Source organism: Bombina bombina, chromosome 3, assembly GCF_027579735.1.
Source record: "Bombina bombina isolate aBomBom1 chromosome 3, aBomBom1.pri, whole genome shotgun sequence".
NCBI classification, from domain to species: domain Eukaryota; kingdom Metazoa; phylum Chordata; class Amphibia; order Anura; family Bombinatoridae; genus Bombina; species Bombina bombina.
Window position 1 is genome coordinate 76,792,028 of NC_069501.1, and position 22,762 is coordinate 76,814,789.

A 22,762-nucleotide genomic window follows, 5' to 3' on the forward strand; every position below is an offset into this window, starting at 1 on the left:
GTAGTGTTAGGTGTTTTTGTAACTTAGGTTAGGATTTATTTTACAGGTAATTTTGTAATTATTTTAACTAGGTAGCTATTAAATAGTTTTTAACTATTTAATAGCTATTGTACCTAGTTAAAATAAATACAAAGTTGCCTGTAAAATAAATATAAATCCTAAAATAGCTACAATGTAACTATTAGTTATATTGTAGCTATATTAGGGTTTATTTTATAGGTAAGTATTTAGTTTTAAATAGGAATTATTTATTTAATTATAGTAAATTTAGTTTGTTTTATTTAAATTATATTTAAGTTAGGGGGTGTAAGGATTAGGGTTAGACTTATGTTTAGGGGTTAATAACTTTATTATAGTAGCAGCGATGTTGGGGGCGGGAGATTAGGGGTTAATAGTTGTAGTAGGTAGGTGGCGGCGATGTTATGGAGGGCAGATTAGTGTTTGTGAGGCGGGAGTGTGGCGGTTTAGGGGTTAATACATTTATTATAGTGGCGGCATGGTCCGGTCGGCAGATTATGGGTTAATAAGTGTAGGTATGTGGCGGCGATGTTGGGGGGGGGCAGATTTGGGGGTAATAAATATAATATAGGTGTCGGTGATGTTAGGGACAGCAGATTAGGGGTTCATGGGGATAATGTAGGTTGCTTCGGTGTCCGGAGCGGAAGATTAGGGGTTAATAATATAGGCAGGTATCAGCGATAGCGGGGGCGGCAGATTAGGGGTTAATAAGTGTAAGATTAGGAGTGTTTAGACTCAGGGTTCATGTTAGGGTGTTAGGTGAAGATTTAGAGAGTGTTTCCCCATAGGAAACAATGGGGCTGCGTTAGGAGCTGAACGCTGCTTTTTTGCAGGTGTTAGTTTTTTTTTCAGCCAGCTCAGCCCCATTGTTTCCTATGGGGAAACACTCTCTAAGTCTGCACCTAACACCCTAACATGAACCCTGAGTTTCCAGCTTACCGCTATTGTAGGTAACGCTGGTATGGAGAGTTGAAGTGGAGCTAAATTATGCTCAACGCTCCCTTTTCTGAGGCTAACACAGCCATTCAGACAACTCTAAATACCAGCGTTGTCTTAAGGGTGCGCTGGAAAAAAAAGGAGCATTAGCACCGCGGGTCTTTACCGACTAAACTCTAAATCTAGGCGTAAGTTTTTGATATTGTCAAATTGCATATGCTTCAGAGCGTAATATAGTCTTAATATAGTTATTAATTTAGTTACCTATTAACAAATCAACTGTTACGCTTTGCTTTGTATATTTTGTATCCGCTATATTGTAACACCAGGATTGGCGGAACACTTGTCCAATCACATTAAGTGTAAGTGTTTTTAAAGCCCCAAGAAAGGCTAAACCTATATACTACCTGATGAAACGGCCAAGAGCTTAACGGCCGAGAAACGCGTTGTATAGCTCAAATAAATACTTTACTTAGACCACACTTGGACTCTTTTCATATATATATGAATTTCTGAGAAGTATTGGTCCGATACACAGGAGCTCTACAGAATAGATTACATTTGTCTGGTTTTCGCTCCTCCCAGTGCAGCGCCGACGAGCATTGTTTTTTACTCCCTTTCTCCCTGCTTGGAATATCACCTTTTATCATACGCTTGCTGCAGGAAAGCAGTATTCGGCTGTGAGGGCCCAGCGGTTTGGTTTGTTACTAACAAGATCCGTCCTTTCAGCAGTTTGGCTTGTTATCAACAAGATTCATCCTTCCAGTGCACTGACTGCTGTATAAAGGTCAGCCTGCTCGTATGCACTTCTCGTAATAAGAGTGCCACCTTGTTTGTGAGTACCTGTTCACCTACTTTCTCTACATTGTTTCACATTTGTTTCTGATTATCACACCATGAGGCGCTTTCTTGTTTTTGTCTTCACTTCCAAGATTTCCCAATTCACCACCGGTCCCAAGAAAAGCTGCCCACCATTGAACTTTATTCACACTGTGGATATCTACGTATATTATTGCTTGAACGTTTTTTTCTTTTTCTTTCTTTTTTTCACATTGACTTTTATACATTTTTTTGCAACATTGTATTGTTGTTTTCTTATATATACACATTGGGGGGTAGTTATCAACGTGTCTACTTTTCCTGCCTTTAACGGCCCAATACGCCCGCCTAAGCTCGCCTCACATCGCCGCCGCGGACCTGAAAAAATTCGCCTAAATTATCAAAAAAGCAGTCAAAAAGCCGTGCACCAAGTACGGGGCGATGAGTAGCGGACTGTGAGAGTTATCACTCATCCAATCTCGCTGCTCTTCGGCTATTTTACAGCTTTCTTGCTAGCCTGTCACTAAGCACCCACACTAAACTACACTGTTCTACCCCCTATACCAGCGCCCCCGGAGCCTCCCGCAACTAAATAAAGTTACTAACCCCTAAACTGCCGCTCCTAGACCCCGCCGCAACTCTTATAAATGTATTAACCCCTAAACCGCCACTCCCGGAGCCCACCGCCACCTACATTATACCTAGTAACCCCTATCCTGCCCCCCCTATACCGTCGCCCTCTATAATAAAGTTATTAACCCCTATCCTGCTGATCCCGCACCTCGCTGCAACTAAATAAATAGTTTAACCCCTAACCCGCCGCTCCCGGACCCTGCCGCAACCTATATTAAATTTATTAACCCCTAATCTGCCCCCCCTACACCGTCGCCACCTATAATATATTTATTTTTCCCTATCCTGCCCCCCACTACACCGCCGCCACTGTAATAAAATTATTAACCCCTAAACCTAAGTCTAACACTAACCCTAACACCCCCCTAACTTAAATATTAATTAAGTAAATCTAAATAATATTTCTATTATGAACTAAATTAATCCTATTTAAAACTAAATACTTACCTTTAAAATAAACCCTAATATAGCTACAATATAAATAATAATTATATTGTAGCTATCTTAGGATTTATTTTTATTTTACAGGTAACTTTCAATTTATTTTAACTAGGTACAATAGCTATTAAATAGTTATTAACTATTTAATAGCTTACCTAACTAAAATAAAGAGAAATTAACCTGTAAAATAAAAACTAACCTAAGTTACAATTACACCTAACACTACACTATACTTAAATAAATTATTCCTCTTTAAAACTAAATACTTACCTGTAAAATAAACCCAAGGGCCTAGATTTAGAGTTTGGCGGTAGCCATCAAAACCAGCGTTAGAGGCTCCTAACGCTGGTTTTAGGCTACCGCCGGTATTTGGAGTCAGTCAGGAAAGGGTCTAACGCTCACTTTCCAGCCGCGACTTTTCCATACCGCAGATCCCCTTACGTCAATTGTGTATCCTATCTTTTCAATGGGATCTTTCTAACTCCGGTATTTAGAGTCGTGTCTGAAGTGAGCGTTAGAATTCTAATGACAAAACTCCAGCCGCAGAAAAAAGTCAGTAGTTAAGAGCTTTCTGGGCTAACGCCGGTTTATAAAGCTCTTAACTACTGTGCTCTAAAGTACACTAACACCCATAAACTAACTATGTACCCCTAAACCGAGGTCCCCCCACATCGCCGCCACTCTATTAAATTTTTTTAACCCCTAATCTGCCGACCGCCACCTACGTTATACTTATGTACCCCTAATCTGCTGCCCCTAACACCGCCGACCCCTATATTATATTTATTAACCCCTAATCTGCCCCCCACAACGTCCCCGCCAGCTACCTACACTTATTAACCCCTAATCTGCCGTCCGCACGCCGCCGCCAGCTACATTATAGCTATGTACCCCTAATCTGCTGCCCCTAACACCGCCGACCCCTATATTATATTTATTAACCCCTAACCTGCCCCCCTCAACGTCGCCTCCACCTGCCTACACTTATTTACCCCTAATCTGCCGAGCGGACCGCACCGCTACTATAATACAGTTATTAACCCCTAATCCGCCTCACTCCCGCCTCAATAGCCCTATAATAAATAGTATTAACCCCTAATCTTCCCTCCCTAACATCGCCGACACCTAACTTCAAGTATTAACCCCTAATCTGCTGATCGGAGCTCACCGCTACTCTAATACATTTTTTAACCCCTAAAGCTAAGTCTAACCCTAACCCTAACACCCCCCTAAATTAAATATAATTTAAATGTAACGAAATAAATTAACTCTTATTAAATAAATTATTCCTATTTAAATCTAAATATTTACCTGTAAAATAAACCCTAATATAGCTACAACATAAATTATAATTATATTATAGCTATTTTAGGATTTATATTTATTTTACAGGTAACTTTGTATTTATTTTAACCAGGTACAATAGCTATTAAATAGTTAATAACTATTAAATAGCTAAAATAGTTAAAATAATTACAAAATTACCTGTAAAATAAATCCTAACCTAAGTTACAATTAAACCTAACACTACACTATCAATAAATAAATTAAATAAAATACCTACAATTACCTACAATTAAACCTAACACTACACTAGCAATAAATAAATTAAATACAATTCCTACAAATAAATACAATTAAATAAACTAACTAAAGTACAAAAAATAAAAAAGAACTAAGTTACAAAAAATAAAAAAATATTTACAAACATTAGAAAAATATTACAACAATTTTAAACTAATTACACCTACTCTAAGCCCCCTAATAAAATAACAAAGCCCCCCAAAATAAAAAAAATGCCCTACCCTATTCTAAATTACAAAAGTTCAAAGCTCTTTTACCTTACCAGCCCTGAACAGGGCCCTTTGCGGGGCATGCCCCAAAGAATTCAGCTCTTTTGCCTGTAAAAAAAAACATACAATACCCCCCCCCAACATTACAACCCACCACCCACATACCCCTAATCTAACCCAAACCCCCCATAAATAAACCTAACACTAAGCCCCTGAAGATCTTCCTACCTTGTCTTCACCTCGCCGGGTATCACACCGATCCGTCCTGGCTCCAAAATCTTCATCCAAGCCCAAGCGGGGGCTAGACATCCATCATCCGGCAGCTGAAGAGGTCCAGAAGAGGCTCCAAAGTCTTCATTCTATCCGGGAAGAAGAGGCGATCCGGACCGGCAACCATCTTGATCCAAGGAAGATCGGAACAGCCAATAGAATGCAAGCTCAATCTGATTGGCTGATTGAATCAGCCAATTGGATTGAACTTGATTCTGATTGGCTGATTCCATCAGCCAATCAGAATTTTCCTACCTTAATTCCGTTTGGCTGACAGAATCCTATCAGCCAATCGGAATTCGAGGGACGCCATCTTGGATGACGTCCCTTAAAGGAACCGTCATTCGTCTGGAAGTCGTCAGAAGAAGAAGATGGGTCCGCGGTGGAGGTCTTCAAGATGGAGCCGGTCCTCATCGGATGAAGATAGAAGATGCCGCTTGGATCAAGATGGTTGCCGGTCCGGATCACCTCTTCTTCCCGGATAGGATGAAGACTTTGGAGCCTCTTCTGGACCTCTTCAGCCGCCGGATGATGGATGTCTAGCCCCCGCTTGGTCTTGGATGAAGATTTTGGAGCCAGGACGGATCGGTGTGATACCCGGCAAGGTGAAGACAAGGTAGGAAGATCTTCAGGGGCTTAGTGTTAGGTTTATTTAAGGGGGGTTTGGGTTAGATTAGGGGTATGTGGGTGGTGGGTTGTAATGTTGGGGGGGGGGTATTGTATGTTTTTTTTTACAGGCAAAAGAGCTGAATTCTTTGGGGCATGCCCCGCAAAGGGCCCTGTTCAGGGCTGGTAAGGTAAAAGAGCTTTGAACTTTTGTAATTTAGAATAGGGTAGGGCATTTTTTTATTTTGGGGGGCTTTGTTATTTTATTAGGGGGCTTAGAGTAGGTGTAATTAGTTTAAAATTGTTGTAATTATTTTCTAATGTTTGTAAATATTTTTTTATTTTTTGTAACTTAGTTCTTTTTTATTTTTTGTACTTTAGTTAGTTTATTTAATTGTATTTATTTGTAGGAATTGTATTTAATTTATTTATTGCTAGTGTAGTGTTAGGTTTAATTGTAGATAATTGTAGGTATTTTATTTAATTAATTTATTGATAGTGTAGTGTTAGGTTTAATTGTAACTTAGGTTAGGATTTATTTTACAGGTAATTTTGTAATTATTTTAACTATTTTAGCTATTAAATAGTTCTTAACTATTTAATAGCTATTGTACCTGGTTAAAATAAATACAAAGTTACCTGTAAAATAAATATAAATCCTAAAATAGCTATAATATAATTATAATTTATGTTGTAGCTATATTAGGATTTATTTTACAGGTAAGTATTTAGCTTTAATAGGAATAATTTATTTAATAAGAGTTAATTTATTTTGTTAGATTTAAATTATATTTAATTTAGGGTGGTGTTAGTGTTAGGGTTAGACTTAGCTTTCGGGGTTAATACATTTATTAGAATAGCGGTGAGCTCCAGTCGGCAGATTAGGGGTTAATGTTTGAAGTTAGGTGTTGGCGATGTTAGGGAGGGCAGATTAGGGGTTAATACTATTTATTATAGGGTTATTGAGGCGGGAGTGAGGCGGATTAGGGGTTAATAACTTTATTATAATAGCGGTGCGGTCCGCTCGGCAGATTAGGGGTTAATAAATGTAGGCAGGTGGAGGCAACGTTGTGGGGGGCAGATTAGGGGTAAATAAACATAATATATGGGGTCGGCTGTGTTATGGGCAGCAGATTTGGGGTACATAGGGATAATGTAAGTAGCGGCGGTTTACGGAGCGGCAGATTAGGGTGTTAATAATAATATGCAGGGGTCAGCGATAGCGGGGGCGGCAGATTAGGGGTTAATAAGTGTAAGTTAGGGGTGTTTAGACTCGGGGTACATGTTAGAGTGTTAGGTGCAGACGTAGGAAGTGTTTCCCTATAGCAAACAATGGAGCTGCGTTAGGAGCTGAACGCGGCTTTTTTGCAGGTGTTAGGTTTTTTTTCAGCTCAAACAGCCCCATTGTTTTCTATGGGGGAATCGTGCACGAGCACGTTTTTGAAGCTGGCCGCGTCCGTAAGCACCGCTGGTATCGAGAGTTGAAGTTGCGTTAAATATGCTCTACGCTCCTTTTTTGGAGCCTAACGCAGCCATTCTGTGAACTCTCAATACCAGAGGTATTTAAAATGTGCGGCCAGAAAAAAGCACGTGTAGCTAACGCACCCCTTTGGCCGCAAAACTCTAAATCTAGGCGTAAGATAGCTACAATGTAATTAATAATTACATTTTAGCTATCTTAGGATTTATATTTATTTTACAGGTAACTTTGTATTTATTTTAGCTAGTTAGAATAGTTATTAAATAGTTATTAACTATTTAATAACTACCTAGCTAAAAGAAATACAAAATTACCTGTAAAATAAATCCTAACCTAAGTTACAATTAAACCTAACACTACACTATCATTAAATTAATTAAATAAATCAACTACAAATAACTACAATTAAATACAATTACATAAACTAACTAAAGTACAAAAAATAAAAAAAGCTAAGTTGCAAAAAATAAAAAAAATAAGTTACAAACATTTTAAAAATATTACAACAATTTTAAGCTACTTACACCTAATCTAAGCCCCCTAATAAAATAACAACCCCCCCCCCCCAAAAATAAAAAAATGCCCTACCCTATTCTAAATTTAAAAATTTCAAAGCTCTTTTACCTTACCAGATTACATTTGTCTGGTTTTCACTCCTCCTAGTGCAGCGCCGACGAGCATTGTTTTTTACTCCCTTTCTCCCTGCTTGGAATATCACCTTTTATCATACGCTTGCTGCAGGAAAGCAGTATTCGGCTGTGAGGGCCCAGCGGTTTGGTTTGTTACTAACAAGATCCGTCCTTTCAGCAGTTTGGCTTGTTATCAACAAGATTCATCCTTCCAGTGCACTGACTGCTGTATAAAGGTCAGCCTGCTCGTATGCACTTCTCGTAATAAGAGTGCCACCTTGTTTGTGAGTACCTGTTCACCTACTTTCTCTACATTGTTTCACATTTGTTTGTGATTACCACACCATGAGGCGCTTTCTTGTTTTTGTCTTCACTTCCAAGATTTCCCAATTCACCACCGGTCCCAAGAAAAGCTGCCCACCATTGAACTTTATTCACACTGTGGATATCTACGTATATTATTGCTTGAACGTTTTTTTCTTTTTCTTTCTTTTTTTCACATTGACTTTTATACATTTTTTTGCAACATTGTATTGTTGTTTTCTTATATATACACATTGGGGGGTAGTTATCAACGTGCCTACTTTTCCTGCCTTCAACGGCCCAATACGCCCGCCTAAGCTCGCCTCACATCGCCGCCGCGGACCTGAAAAAATTCGCCTAAGTTATCAAAAAAGCTGTCAAAAAGCCGCGCACCAAGTACGGGGCGATGAGCAGCGGACTGTGAGAGTTATCACTCATCCGATCTCACTGCTCTTCGGCTATTTTACAGCTTTCTTGCTAGCCTGTCACTAAGCACCCACACTAAACTACACTGTTCTACCCCCTATACCAGCGCCCCCGGAGCCTCCCGCAACTAAATAAAGTTACTAACCCCTAAACCGCCGCTCCTAGACCCCGCCGCAACTCTTATAAATGTATTAACCCCTAAACCGCCACTCCCGGAGCCCACCGCCACCTACATTATACCTAGTAACCCCTATCCTGCCCCCCCTATACCGTCGCCCTCTATAATAAAGTTATTAACCCCTATCCTGCTGATCCCGCACCTCGCTGCAACTAAATAAATAGTTTAACCCCTAACCCGCCGCTCCCGGACCCTGCCGCAACCTATATTAAATTTATTAACCCCTAATCTGCCCCCCCTACACCGTCGCCACCTATAATATATTTATTTTTCCCTATCCTGCCCCCCACTACACCGCCGCCACTGTAATAAAATTATTAACCCCTAAACCTAAGTCTAACACTAACCCTAACACCCCCCTAACTTAAATATTAATTAAGTAAATCTAAATAATATTTCTATTATGAACTAAATTAATCCTATTTAAAACTAAATACTTACCTTTAAAATAAACCCTAATATAGCTACAATATAAATAATAATTATATTGTAGCTATCTTAGGATTTATTTTTATTTTACAGGTAACTTTCAATTTATTTTAACTAGGTACAATAGCTATTAAATAGTTATTAACTATTTAATAGCTTACCTAACTAAAATAAAGAGAAATTAACCTGTAAAATAAAAACTAACCTAAGTTACAATTACACCTAACACTACACTATACTTAAATAAATTATTCCTCTTTAAAACTAAATACTTACCTGTAAAATAAACCCAAGGGCCTAGATTTAGAGTTTGGCGGTAGCCGTCAAAACCAGCTTTAGAGGCTCCTAACGCTGGTTTTAGGCTACCGCCGGTATTTGGAGTCAGTCAGGAAAGGGTCTAACGCTCACTTTCCAGCCGCGACTTTTCCATACCGCAGATCCCCTTACGTCAATTGCGTATCCTATCTTTTCAATGGGATCTTTCTAACTCCGGTATTTAGAGTCGTGTCTGAAGTGAGCATTCTAACGACAAAACTCCAGCCGCAGAAAAAAGTCAGTAGTTAAGAGCTTTCTGGGCTAACACCGGTTTATAAAGCTGTTAACTACTGTGCTCTAAAGTACACTAACACCCATAAACTAACTATGTACCCCTAAACCGAGGTCTCCCCACATCGCCGCCACTCTATTAAAATTTTTTAACCCCTAATCTGCCGACCGCCACCTACGTTATAATTATGTACCCCTAATCTGCTGCCCCTAACACCGCCGACCCCTATATTATATTTATTAACCCCTAATCTGCCCCCCACAACGTCGCCGCCAGCTACCTACACTTATTAACCCCTAATCTGCCGTCCGCACGCCGCCGCCAGCTACATTATAGCTATGTACCCCTAATCTGCTGCCCCTAACACCGCTGACCCCTATATTATATTTATTAACCCCTAACCTGCCCCCCTCAACGTCGCCTCCACCTGCCTACACTTATTAACCCCTAATCTGCCGAGCGGACCGCACCGCTACTATAATAAAGTTATTAACCCCTAATCCGCCTCACTCCCGCCTCAATAACCCTATAATAAATAGTATTAACCCCTAATCTGCCCTCCCTAACATCGCCGACACCTAACTTCAAGTATTAACCCCTAATCTGCCGATCGGAGCTCACCGCTACTCTAATAAATTTTTTAACCCCTAAAGCTAAGTCTAACCCTAACACCTTCCTAAGTTAAATATAATTTAAATCTAACAAAATAAATTAACTCTTATTAAATAAATTATTCCTATTTAAATCTAAATACTTACCTGTAAAATAAACCCTAATATAGCTACAACATAAATTATAATTATTTTATAGCTATTTTAGGATTTATATTTATTTTACAGGTAACTTTGTATTTATTTTAACCAGGTACAATAGCTATTAAATAGTTAATAACTATTTAATAGCTAAAATAATTAAAATAATTACAAAATTACCTGTAAAATAAATCCTAACCTAAGTTACAATTAAACCTAACACTACACTATCAATAAATAAATTAAATAAAATACCTACAATTACCTACAATTAAACCTAACACTACACTAGCAATAAATAAATTAAATACAATTCCTACAAATAAATACAATTAAATAAACTAACTAAAGTACAAAAAATAAAAAAGAACTAAGTTACAAAAAATAAAAAAATATTTACAAACATTATAAAAATATTACAACAATTTTAAACTAATTACACCTACTCTAAGCCCCCTAATAAAATAACAAAGCCCCCCAAAATAAAAAAATGCCCTACCCTATTCTAAATTACAAAAGTTCAAAGCTCTTTTACCTTACCAGCCCTGAACAGGGCCCTTTGCCAAAGAATTCAGCCCTTTTGCCTGTAAAAAAAAACATACAATACCCCCCCCCAACATTACAACCCACCACCCACATACCCCTAATCTAACCCAAACCCCCCTTAAATAAACCTAACACTAAGCCCCTGAAGATCTTCCTACCTTGTCTTCACCTCGTCGGGTATCACACCGATCCGTCCTGGCTCCAAAATCTTCATCCAAGCCCAAGCGGGGGCTAGACATCCATCATCCGGCGGCTGAAGAGGTCCAGAAGAGGCTCCAAAGTCTTCATTCTATCCGGGAAGAAGAGGCGATCCGGACCGGCAACCATCTTGATCCAAGCGGCATCTTCTATCTTCATCCAATGAGGACCGGCTCCATCTTGAAGACCTCCACCGCGGACCCATCTTCTTCTTCCGATGACTTCCCGACGAATGACGGTTCCTTTAAGGGACGTCTTCCAAGATGGCGTCCCTCGAATTCCGATTGGCTGATAGGATTCTATAAGCCAATCGGAATTAAGGTAGGAAAATTCTGATTGGCTGATGGAATCAGCCAATCAGATTCAAGTTCAATCCGATTGGCTGATCCGATCAGCCAATCAGATTGAGCTCGCATTCTATTGGCTGATCTGAACAGCCAATAGAATGCGAGCTCAATCTGATTGGCTGATTGAATCAGCCAATCGGATTGAACTTGATTCTGATTGGCTGATTCCATCAGCCAATCAGAATTTTCCTACCTTAATTCCGATTGGCTGATAGAATCCTATCAGCCAATCGGAATTCGAGGGACACCATCTTGGATGACGTCCCTTAAAGGAACCGTCATTCGTCGGGAAGTCGTCAGAAGAAGAAGATGGGTCCGTGGTGGAGGTCTTCAAGATGGAGCCGGTCCTCATCGGATGAAGATAGAAGATGCCGCTTGGATCAAGATGGTTGCCGGTCCGGATCGCCTCTTCTTCCCGGATAGGATGAAGACTTTGGAGCCTCTTCTGGACCTCTTCAGCCGCCGGATGATGGATGTCTAGCCCCCGCTTGGTCTTGGATGAAGATTTTGGAGCCAGGACGGATCAGTGTGATACCCGGCGAGGTGAAGACAAGGTAGGAAGATCTTCAGGGGCTTAGTGTTAGGTTTATTTAAGGGGGGTTTGGGTTAGATTAGGGGTATGTGGGTGGTGGGTTGTAATGTTGGGGGGGGTATTGTATGTTTTTTTTTACAGGCAAAAGAGCTGAATTCTTTGGGGCATGCCCCGCAAAGGGCCCTGTTCAGGGCTGGTAAGGTAAAAGAGCTTTGAACTTTTGAAATTTAGAATAGGGTAGGGCATTTTTTTATTTTGGGGGGCTTTGTTATTTTATTAGGGGGCTTAGAGTAGGTGTAATTAGTTTAAAATTGTTGTAATTATTTTCTAATGTTTGTAAATATTTTTTTATTTTTTGTAACTTAGTTCTTTTTTATTTTTTGTACTTTAGTTAGTTTATTTAATTGTATTTATTTGTAGGAATTGTATTTAATTTATTTATTGCTAGTGTAGTGTTAGGTTTAATTTTAGATAATTGTAGGTATTTTATTTAATTAATTTATTGATAGTGTAGTGTTAGGTTTAATTGTAACTTAGGTTAGGATTTATTTTACAGGTAATTTTGTAATTATTTTAACTATTTTAGCTATTAAATAGTTCTTAACTATTTAATAGCTATTGTACCTGGTTAAAATAAATACAAAGTTACCTGTAAAATTAATATAAATCCTAAAATAGCTATAATATAATTATAATTTATGTTGTAGCTATATTAGGATTTATTTTACAGGTAAGTATTTAGTTTTAAATAGGAATAATTTATTTAATAAGAGTTAATTTATTTTGTTAGATTTAAATTATATTTAACTTAGGGGGGGTGTTAGTGTTAGGGTTAGACTTAGCTTTAGGGGTTAATACATTTATTAGAATAGCGGTGAGCTCCAGTCGGCAGATTAGGGGTTAATGTTTGAAGTTAGGTGTCGGCGATGTTAGGGAGGGCAGATTAGGGGTTAATACTGTTTATTATAGGGTTATTGAGGCGGGAGTGAGGCGGATTAAGGGTTAATAACTTTATTATAATAGCGGTGCGGTCCGCTCGGCAGATTAGGGGTTAATAAGTGTAGGCAGGTGGAGGCAACGTTGTGGGGGGCAGATTAGGGGTTAATAAACATAATATATGGGGTCGGCGGTGTTATGGGTAGCAGATTAGGGGTACATAGGGATAATGTAAGTAGCGGCGGTTTACGGAGCGGCAGATTAGGGTGTTAATAATAATATGCAGGGGTCAGCGATAGCGGGGGCGGCAGATTAGGGGTTAATAAGTGTAAGGTTAGGGGTGTTTAGACTCGGGGTACATGTTAGAGTGTTAGGTGCAGACGTAGGAAGTGTTTCCCTATAGCAAACAATGGAGCTGCGTTAGGAGCTGAACGCGGCTTTTTTGCAGGTGTTAGGTTTTTTTTCAGCTCAAACAGCCCCATTGTTTTCTATGGGGGAATCGTGCACGAGCATGTTTTTGAAGCTGGCCGCGTCCGTAAGCACCGCTGGTATCGAGAGTTGAAGTTGCGTTAAATATGCTCTACGCTCCTTTTTTGGAGCCTAACGCAGCCATTCTGTGAACTCTCAATACAAGAGGTATTTAAAATGTGCGGCCAGAAAAAAGCACGTGTAGCTAACGCACCCCTTTGGCCGCAAAACTCTAAATCTAGGCGTAAGATAGCTACAATGTAATTAATAATTACATTGTAGCTATCTTAGGATTTATATTTATTTTACAGGTAACTTTGTATTTATTTTAGCTAGTTAGAATAGTTATTAAATAGTTATTAACTATTTAATAACTACCTAGCTAAAATAAATACAAAATTACCTGTAAAATAAATCCTAATCTAAGTTACAATTAAACCTAACACTACACTATCATTAAATTAATTAAATAAATCAACTACAAATAACTACAATTAAATACAATTACATAAACTAACTAAAGTACAAAAAATAAAAAAAGCTAAGTTACAAAAAATAAAAAAAATAAGTTACAAACATTTTAAAAATATTACAACAATTTTAAGCTACTTACACCTAATCTAAGCCCCCGTAATAAAATAGCAACCCCCCCCCCAAATAAAAAAATGCCCTACCCTATTCTAAATTTTAAAATTTCAAAGCTCTTTTACCTTACCAGCCCTTAAAAGGGCCTTTTGTGGGGCATGCCCCAAAGAATTCAGCTCTTTTGCCTGTAAAAGAAAAATACAACACCCCCAACATTAAAACCCACCACCCACATACCCCTAATCTAACCCAAACCCCCCTTAAAATAACCTAACACTAATCCTCTGAAGATCATCCTACCTTTAGTCATCTTCACTCAGCCGAGCAGCGATGGAACCGAAGAGGAGACCCGGAGCGGCAGAAGTTATCCTCCAAGGGGCGCTGAAGAAATCTTCCATCCGATGAAGTGATCCTCCAGTCGGCGCTGAAGAAGTCTTCAATCCGGGCGATGTCATCTTCCAAGAGGCGCTGAAGAAGTCTTTTATCCGGGCGATGTCATCTTCCAAGCGGGGTCTTCAATCTTCAATCTTCATCCCGCCGACGCGGAACATCCTTCTTTACCGACGGACTACCATTTATCCTGATGCTTTATTGCTATTCATACCCTGGTCAAAAACTGATCAGGAGGGCAACGGCACTTGACTTACCCTAGAACCTCAGTCAAGTGTTTATTGCCACATTTTTATAATCTCTGAAAATCTTAACCTACATTATCTGTCTTCTGGCCAGGTTTTGATCCATAAAGACGGCACGCCTCTTTCTCAGTTCCAGTTTAGAAAAGTTTTGAAACTGGCAATTGAGCATGCTGGTGTAAGCCCCTTGAGAGTTGTTCTGCATTCTCTTAGCATATGGGTGACCACAAGTGCAGCTGCTTTAAGCAAGCCTGCAGACTTTATTTGGCGCTTTGGTAAATGGCGCTCAAATAGTTATCGCTTATATATGCATCCACTTGTTTCTTCCACAGGGCCCACTAACTGATTTCAGTTATTTATTGTGTTTTTCTTTTTTTAGGTCCCTCCAGACAGGCTTCTCATGTCTGGATTATCAGTCAGTGATTTATCCAATGGGCGGCGATTAGAGTCATGTCTATGCTGTGGCCGGATTTGATTAACCCTGTGCTACACTTGTATTTGTACATGTAATTTTAGCTAACACAGTGCTTAACTTTGCAATACAGTATGTTCATAGTATGCTTGTCTGAATAAAAGCTGCTATGTAAATGTTTTAGCTAAGACTGTGCTAGTTTGCATATTAAAATTGCTATAAAATGTTTGATTAAAAACTATACCAACAGTAAGAAATACATTGTTTCAGAAAGACACTAATAACTTACTATAAATGAAATATATCTTTTAAATCTTTCATATACATCTCCTATACATAAAGGAGTGTAACCTTACTATATAAATAAATAGTCCTGTAAATAAAGGATCTGTTAAATATTTTCATATGATTATCCTGTAGAAAAAGGATATAATCTTTCATATGCTTATCCTGCAGTATTCAAATATATGTTTAAATAAAGTTTGTCTACAGTATATAAGATTTATAATTGCTCAGTGGAATTAAAATACTAACAAACTAACTAACTAACTAAAAACTAAAATGGAGATTTATTCAACCTTGAATTAGTAGGTTCTAAAATGGATGCTCATTGCAATAATTTAAGTGTGTATGTTAAAACTTGTATAACAAATTTTCAAGGCTATATACAAAATGTTTATGCTATAAGAGGAGATAAGGGGCTCCATAACATATGCAGCGTCGCCCACAAAAGCCGGCGATGCCGGTTTTTGTGCGTTTTTGGTATCCTATATACAGCGCTGCATATAAATGAGGCACGTATATTTCACCCGTCGCTCGCAATTTTTACTCCCATAAGCTAACATGGGACCGCGTTGTAAATCGGTATCCAATATCCAGTGCAAGGCCTTACATGACGAAAATGGAGAAATCTTACTCCATTTTTACCTTGTCATAAAAGGCAGCCGTAGCAGGCCTTGCGCTGAGTATGGGAGCACTGTAACTCTTGAAAATGCCTGCAAAAATAAACTAACACCTAACGCATGCGCAATGTCTATCTACCTGTCAACCGCAATCCCCCACCGCAATAACTAATAAACTGTATTAACCCCTAAACCGCAATAGTCCACACCGCAATAAACCTATTATAGTATTAACCCCTAAACTGCCATAGCCCACACCGCAATAAACCTATTATAGTATTAACCCCTAAACCTAAGTCTAACCCTAACCCTAACACCCCCCTAACTTAATTATTATTTAAATAAATCTAAATAATATTACTATTATTAACTAAAGTATTCCTATTTAAAACTAAATACTTACCTATAAAATAAACCTTAAGATAGCTACAATATAATTAATAATTACATTGTAGCTATTTTAGGATTTATTTTTATTTTACAGGCAACTTTGTATTTATTTTAACTAGGTACAATAGCTATTAAATAGTTAATAACTATTTAATAGCTACCTAGTTAAAATAATTACAAATTTAACTGTAAAATAAACCCTAACCTAAGTTACAATTACACCTAACACTACACTATCATTAAATTAATTAAATTAATTAAATAAATTAATTAACTACAATTACCTAACATTAAATACAATTGAATAAAATAAACTATAGTACAAAAAAAACCAAACACTAAATTACATTAAAAAAATACACCTAATCTAAGCCCCCTAATAAAAATAAAAAAGCCCCCAAAATAATAAAATAATAATAAAATGCCCTACCCTATACTAAATTACAAATAGCCCTTAAAAGGGATTTTTGCAGGGCATTGCCCCAAAGTAATCAGCTCTTTTACCTGTAAAAAAAGAAATACACCCCCCAACATTAAAACCCCCCACCCACACCCAATCTTATTCTAAAACCCACCCAATCCCCCCTTAAAAAAACCTAACACTACCCCATTAAAGATCACCCTACCTTGAGCCGTCTTCACCCAGCCGGGCAGAAGTCTTCATCCGATCCGGGCACAAGTGGTCCTCCAGCCGGGCAGAAGTCTTCATCCGACCCGGGCAGAAGAGGTCCTCCATCCGGGCAGAAGTCTTCATCCAAGCGTCATCTTCTATCTTCTTTCATCTGACAAGGAGTGGCTCCATCTTGAAGACATCCAACGTGGAGCATCCTTCCTGGCCGATGGACTAACGATGAATGAAGGTTCCTTTAAATGACGTCATCCAAGATGGCATCCCTTGAATTCCGATTGGCTGATAGGATTCTATCAACCAATCGGAATTAAGGTAGGAAAAATCCTATTGGCTGATACAATAAGCCAATCGGATTGACCTCGCATTCTATTGGCTGTTCCAATCAGCTAATAGGATTGAGCTCGCATTTTATTGGCTAATTGGATCAGCCAATCGGATTGAACTTCAATAGGATTTTTCCTACCTTAATTCCGATATGCTGATAGAATCCTATCAGCCAATCGGAATTCAAGGGACGCCATCTTGGATGATGTTATTTAAAGGAACCTTCATTCGTCATTAGTCTGTCGGCCAGGAAGGATGCTCCGCGTCAGATGTCTTCAAGATGGAGTCGCTCCTCGTCGGATGGAAGAAGATAGAAGATGCCGCTTGGATGAAGACTTCTGCCCAGATGGAGGACCTCTTCTGCCCGGATCAGATGAAGACTTCTGCCCGCTGGAGGACCACTTATGCCGAGATCGGATAAAGACTTCTGCCCGGCTGGGTGAAAACGGCTCAAGGTAGGGTGATCTTCAATGGGGTAGTGTTAGGTTTTTTTAAGGGGGGATTGGGTGGGTTTTAGAGTAAGGTTGGGTGTGGGTGGTGGGTTTTAATGATGGGGGGGTGTATTTCTTTTTTTACAGGTAAAAGAGCTGATTACTTTGGGGCAAGACCCCGCAAAAAGCCCTTTTAAGGGCTATTTGTAATTTAGTATAGGGTAGGGCATTTTATTTTTTTGGGGGGCTTTTTTTTATTTTATTAGGGGGCTTAGGTTAGGTGTAATTAGTTTAAACTTCTTGTAATTTTTTTTATTTTATGTAATTTAGTTGTTTGTTTGTTTTTTGTACTATAGTTTATTTTATTTAATTGTATTTAATTTTACTTAATTGTAGTTAATTAATTTAATTAATTTAATGATAGTGTAGTTTTAGGTGTAATTGTAACTTAGGTTAGGTTTTATTTTACAGGTAAATTTGTAATTATTTTAACTAGGTAGCTATTAAATAATTATTAACTATTTAATAGCTATTGAACCTAGTTAAAATAAATACAAAATTGCCTGTAAAATAAAAATAAATCCTAAAATAGCTACAATGTAATTATTAATTATATTGTAGCAATCTTAGGGTTTATTTTATAGGTAAGTATTTAGTTTTAAATAGGAGTAATTTAGTTAATAATAGTAATATTTTTTAGATTTATTTAAATAATATTTAAGTTAGGGGGGTGTTAGTGTTAGACTTAGGTTTAGGGGTTAATTAACTTTATTATAGTGGCGGCAGATTAGAGGCTAATACATTTAATAGCCTATGTGGGCTATGGCGATTTAGGGGTTAATACTTAAATAGATTAATTGCGTTTTGGGCTATGGCAGTTTAGGGGTTAATAATTAGGCTTATAGCATTGTGGGGGGTTGTCTAGGGGTTAATACATTTATTATTAGTAGTGAGAGGGGGATTGCGGATATAGGGGTTTTACGTGTCAAGCTATTTTTGGGAGTCAGGTTAGACTGTTACGGGAGATTTAAAATTATCTTTACTTTTCTTAGGCGCCGGCAGTTTCTAAAGTGCCGTAAGTCACTAGCGACTCCAGAAATTTGTAGTTACGCTCATTTCTGGACATCGCTAGTTTATCAGACTTACGGCACTTTAGGAACTGCCAGCGGGGTATATGTAATACCCTGATGTGCAAGGTGAAATTACGGGCGAAGCAGGTTTCCATGCTTGCGCCGTATATGGGATCGCGCCCCAGATGTCTGCATCTGATACGAAAATATTATAAAAACACCTATTTGTAAACAAGGTTCAGGGCACACTAGAGCATCTAAGAGATAAGGTGTCTGGTTGCAAAGAAGTCATTTTGAGTGGTATGTAAATAATTGTTATTGAAAGCAAGCTTAAACTGATAGTCAATTAACTCTGTGTGTATTTTGGATTTAAATTAATTTAATTTTATATTACTTCTGTAAGCTAATTGTTCTGTATAATAAAAAATTATTTTAAAGCAATATTTCTCTCTCAATACCAATTCTTATTATTGTACTCAGAAACTTTCTTTATAAGAAATGAGACCTGTTTCATTTATATAATATTTAAAGGTCAGTGCTTGGAAATCATATTTCAATATAACTGTGCTTTAAGACCTTATGAGAGAATTAGGTATGAACCACTACAATTGGTGTCCCTGGGTGTTTTTGAGAGATAATATTTGTTTTTATAAGTTTTATCATAATTTTACCTAGGTCCTCTTATACATAAGAGAAGGTACTAAAATATCATGGCTAATCAGGATTTGCAGAATCTTTTAAAACTCAATAATGTTTTTAAAATACAGAGTGGTAGAGACATTGGAAATGATGAGGTTATTGCTTTGGAGATACAGAATGGTCCTTGGGGTCTAGGGGCCAAGTATGGTTTAATTTGTTTAAACTTTATTAATTCTGCTAAAGTAGCTTTGCAAAAACCTACATTTTGCACTATAGATGCAGATTTTGATCCTGCAACACATAGGATTACAAATGTTTCTTATGATGGTATAATAGAGATTTTAGGCAGACATCCTGTTATTGCTACAGGAATACAAAGACATGGCACTTTAGCCAGGATTGAGATGTGGGGTACTCCTAGATCTAGTTTGTACAGTCCAGTAAAGGAAAACAAATTAACACCAGCTGCAGAAAATGAGCAAGCTGAGAGGGAAAACCTTTTTAGTGTGATACAATTTTTAAATTATATGTAAGTTCAGGTTTTAAATAGTGAAATGTTTGGAGTGTCAGGAATACAGCAGGCTTCTTTAGCTCATGCTGCAGAAATATCATGGCAAATATAAAAGCAACAATTGGAGTAATGCCACACAATCCAAAGGATATAGCTTTGTGGTTAAATGACAGAGTTCATGCATTAGATGGAGTTTATCCAACTCATTATCCTCCACAAAAAAAGAGCATTAATTGGTTAATGCTATATTACCCCCTGGATCATGTGTTTCTATAGATGAGGCAAAGGACTGGAATTCAGTGATTTGTGCATTATATGGAATGACACATGGTAAAGTTACTTTAGCTTTGCTTGCTCATACTTTAGGACTGGTGAATAAAAATAGTGGCATTGTAGCAGCATATTTGTTAGGGCTGAGATTTACAGAGAATAATCATGACAGGGTATGGGGTTGTTCAAAGCCAAATGTTAGAGGACAAGGCTTAATTTTAGATATAGAGAGGCAAATAAGCTCCGTGCCTGAGATATTAAGACATACTTATACACTTGTAGGTAAGGACCTGACTGGAGATGCACTAGGAATTTAAAAAATAAAAATGGAGAGAAAGAAAGGAAAGGAGAAAAGTTTTCCAGCACAGGAAAAGCAGAGCTTAGTTTGTTAAAAAGAATGCAAGAATACAATATTCACAAAACAAACTAAATTTAACCCTCCACCATCTTACTCCCAAGCACCTGCATCTTAGATCAGTGAGAATTGGTTTAAAACAATTAAAAATATAATATGGGGGAGAGACTTATGGAAAAGTACAATTGTTAATAATCCAAATCACCAGAAACAACCATACATTGTTAAAGAAATTCCTAATAAGCTATTTGATCTGATTAATTTAGATCATATAGGACCTTTACCTCCTTCACATGGGTACAAATATGTTTTAGTATGTGTTGATGCTTGTTCAAGGTTCACATGGTTATACCCTGTTAAAAGTGCCACGGCTAATACCAAGCTTGATAGTCTCAATTCCTTAGTAAGTATTGGTAAACCTAAAGCCCTACACTCAGATGCTGGATCAGCTTTTTCATCTACTCAAGCACAAGAGTGGTCTAAATCTTTTGATATAAAATGGGAAATCAGTGCACCTTATCATCCCCAAAGTAGTGGGGTTGTAGAAAGGAAAAATGCTGAGGTAAAACGATTGTTAACCAAGTTACTAGCTAACCGCCCAAAACAGTGGTATCCTTTGTTAACTTATGTACAAGTGGGTTTAAACAATATATCTTCTGTTATTTCTGGGAAAATACCTTATGAATTGTTATATGGCATACCTATGAATACAATGTTTAATACTGAGTACCTTTCTGCACCAGGGAGATTAGAGCAATTATCTATTTTACAAGAAATATGTGATTGTTTTGTATGACCTGCTTTTACACCTAACCTTTTATCAGCTTGGACACCACAGGTTGGTCAGTTTGTCCAGGAAAGACTTCAATCAGCGAAACCTCTACGGCCAAGGTGGAAACCTCCTACAAAGGTAAAAAGTCTTATTAACTTAAGAACTTTGGTTATAGAAGACAAACAAGGTAAAGACAGAATTGTCAGCATTGATAACTTAAAACCTGCTCTAAATTTGAGTCAAAAGATGACAAACCCTCTGACTTACTCTCAGTGGGTGACACTGAATGAAGCAAACCAGATAAATAAATAATTAATTACAAATTATGCCATTTTTTCTTCAAACTATAACACCTTTTATTATGATGTTGAAGAAGGTGATCAAATATATTAAACAGATCCATTTGATACACCAACACCAGTTACAAGATCTAATCCTGTTTTACCCATCATAAATACTATGTTATCAGCACGAACACTGATACAACAACAAGGACTGGAAATGTTAAAGAACTTAATCAATTATAAAAACCTAAAATATTGGGATATACAGTACTGATACTTTTTATACTTCTCCTTATTTTGATTTCAACCTGCATGGTAGTTTTTCGTCTACAGTGGAATAATCTTGCAAAGAGGCCTGGAGCTGTTCTGGCATGGAATCCGACTAGAGCTCGAGAGGATGCTGTACCAACGATATCAAGAATAAAAAGAGCTGTACATTACAAATCTGCAACCTGTGGAAATAAAGATGAATGGGCTACCGCAAGGAATTTATTGGCAACCATTTCCAAAACCTATAATACAAAGACAAAGAGTATTAGGAATATCTCAAGTGGTATTGCTAGATTCAACAGTAAAATCACAGAAAGCAAAGATCACAACTCATATGGGAAGAAAATTGATAAAAGATCACATAAATGGGCAAATTAAAATGATACAAGCAAAGACTTTGGAATATGATTTGCCTTTACAAGAATACTGGAAGCAAAAGACATATAGAAAAAAAATAAATTGTTTTTCAACATTTGCACATTGTTAGTATGTGGACTTTCAAGGGACAAGGAGATGGCCTGCAAAAGAAATTAAAGCAGGCCAATGTCCACGTCCTGGGATTACAATTGACAAAGTCAAATATAAAGAATAGTCTATTTTTTATCTAAACACAGGACAATTAACTCAAAAGGGCTTCTTTCCTGAAAATCACACAGATCCTCACATTGCATTCTGGGAAAATGCGGAAGAAGAGGAATACAGGATTCCTGGAGGAGTAGAATCATATAATTGAGCAATGTTTTGTACTAACACAGTTTATTCAAATTAGTGGACACCAGAGTTACATACAGATGAAGGATATCTGCAACTATTTGAAAAGCTTCAACTTGAAGTAGTGGATCAACAGACCGGAAGACTGCGAGAGCAAGCATTACCTACAAAATGGAATGATAAAGGAAAATATTAAATGTTTATGCATCTAAAAGAATGGGATACATGTACAAGGCCAAGATATGCAGCTTTCTTGAATACAACATATTACAGTCACTCATGCAAA

The 22,762-nt window shown here is 37.7% G+C and overlaps 1 long non-coding RNA gene across 1 annotated transcript in view; it reads left to right on the forward strand.

Moving 5' to 3' along the window:
* LOC128652889 (uncharacterized) overlaps nt 1-15,415 on the forward strand; it is a 41,738-nt gene extending 26,323 nt beyond the window's left edge. The window contains exon 3 of the long non-coding RNA XR_008401312.1: nt 14,884-15,415. This is a non-coding gene — a long non-coding RNA (uncharacterized LOC128652889). The remainder of the gene's footprint in view (nt 1-14,883) is intronic.
* The last annotated feature ends 7,347 nt before the right edge of the window (nt 15,416-22,762 follow it).